The sequence below is a fragment of the Gavialis gangeticus genome, unplaced genomic scaffold (genome assembly GCF_001723915.1).
Source record: "Gavialis gangeticus isolate Ggan-Ray unplaced genomic scaffold, GavGan_comp1, whole genome shotgun sequence".
NCBI classification, from domain to species: Eukaryota; Metazoa; Chordata; order Crocodylia; family Gavialidae; genus Gavialis; species Gavialis gangeticus.
The window spans coordinates 56,745,214-56,747,540 of NW_017729004.1; the positions used below are offsets into that span (position 1 = coordinate 56,745,214).

The 2,327-nt window shown below is 35.3% G+C and overlaps 1 long non-coding RNA gene across 1 annotated transcript in view; it reads right to left on the reverse strand.

Moving 5' to 3' along the window:
• Positions 1–2,327, reverse strand: part of LOC109291499 — a 21,325-nt gene that overhangs the window by 262 nt on the left and 18,736 nt on the right. The gene's annotated exons all lie outside the window — the stretch shown is intronic.

The window sequence follows — 2,327 nt, forward strand, 5'->3', positions numbered from 1 at the left end:
AGGTCCCTTCCGACCCTAGAAACTATGAAACTATCTCTTGAGGTCTCTTACATTGCTATAGCTCCATGAACTGTGATCCTTTCCTAACAAAGGTTATGTCCTGAAAAAAATAATTTGATGTTCTTTAACTGTATTTCATAATTAGATTTTGTATCAGCTGAAAATACAGTTCTCTACTAGTGACTGTGGTTTACAAAATGATTCTATTGACTTTAGTGTGACTATTTGTATGAAAATCTAAAAATTTGCTTGTTATCAAAACTGGATGCTACAAAGCACTGCACTGGAGTTGAATATGTTTTATATTTTTTATAATATAGGCTGAGGTGTAATAACCTAATTTGATCATGCAAAAAATAAAACAGAACCAGAAATTCATTTACTACTCATACTCTATTGTCCCTTTGATCTTAGCATTTTGAGGAGGATTAAAAAACAGTGTGACCTATTAATAATTGTTAGTACTCACTTATGTGGCCTTAGTCATATACAGTCATAAGTGTTATAAAAGCTGCAACAAGTATCTTCCAGGATGGACATAGTTTAAGATACTTGGGAGCTCTTTATACTGATGGTCAGATTATATACTTTATATAGTGGTCAGCAATACACAATTATGTCATTCTTCAGGAGAATTCCCTCATCAGGCACCATTACTGTCCCATTCCCTTTGCAACACTTTTAACTAGCATTTCAGAGTGGAATTCACTCCTGTACGGAGGTTTTCTGTATCTGTGTAAACTCTGCTTTATACCCTATATTGGGTAGCTTTCACTTTTAGGGCCACGGACAGGTATTACATTTGTCTCAGGCCACGTTATGCCTGTTTTTGTTCAGGAACAGAAAAGCTGTGGAATTGTATACACATCACCCTTTCAGTCACAGTTTGGTGAGTGGTTGAATGCACAGCCACTTTTCTGCAATTGTCTAGGAATTTCATACAAATAGACTTTTAATAGCTTATCTCCCATGAATAAATGTTGCATGAAATTCTTCCTAAAGAGATATTAATTTAGCATATTCAGAATGATCTGTCATTTCTGCTCAATGTGCAAACTTTTTAAGAAGTCTTAATTAAAATAGATGCTTTGCAGACAGAAGTTTCACTTAGAACCACAGCATTAGAGCTGAGCAACGCTCTAAAATTCACAGTAACTTGATTAAATTTAAATAACCCCTTTGGTGTCACTTATTTTTTTCCTGCCTCCTTGGACTCTAAGAGTTGCTTGGCTGTTCTCACAATTTTTTCCTCTTTCTACTACGGGCATATTTTCCCATTGTTGGCAATTATCATTGAGAGCCTTTAAGTCTTGTTCAGTTATCCATCCATCCTTTCAACAGGGTCAGTCACCCTAAGAATGGCCTTCCAAAAGATGCCTCCCTGGTCTGTCTTCTGTTATTTGAATCACATTCCTTGGCACTGAAGTCATTAAAATTTTACTACATTGCCGATTCATTGTCTTAATAGAAGTCCCACAATTCCTTTTTAGAGCTTCTCCATACATCATTTCCCTCACTGGCCTCAAAAATTATCATAAGGAGTTACTCAGTTATGTTTCCTTTCTTAGTAATTATTCAGTTCTTATTTTCATATTAAATAATATTCATTATAATTGTCTCATTTGTCTGAAGCTTGGTCTTTCTTAGCTTGAAACTACTACTTTTCTGAATCCTCATTCTGTACTTGTGCCTTAATTTCTTTTCTCAAATTATTATTAATGAATAATCATAGGCATTAAACTGCCTAATCTGTTTATGCCTGTGGTTATTAATTGCTTGTCTACAATCACCCTGTTGCTTTACAATCATGTATCTGGTTTTATCTTCAGAAAGAATTATAGTCCCATTATTTTTCCATTTCTTTCAAATCTCCACCTGCCTTTCCACTACGTCTTCTGTCTCCTCTATGATAGCCATATCATAAGCATATCCAAAAAAGATAGTGCAGTCCATTTCATCCCATTCCTAGAATTCTGCAATGGTTATACCACTTTTCCATAGCCATGTTACATGTAGGACATCACCTTGCCTTTATCCCATCCTGATGTTAAGTGAGGCAGTTACATCATCCTAATAATTTTACCCATTTTCCAGAGTCTTTCACTGTAGCCCAGAGACCATCTAGTGATATACAGAACCCACACTGATACTCTCCTGCTGCCTCCTTTCTATAAGGGGTAAGCAGTGTTGCCAGCTGTCATGATTTTTGGTGTTGTTCTTAAAGTCTACACTTCAGGAATATGAAAAACCTAGCTCTTTCTTTTATATATGTTTATATTTATATAGAGAGAGATAAAAGAATGAGCTAAGTTTTTCATGTTCCTGAA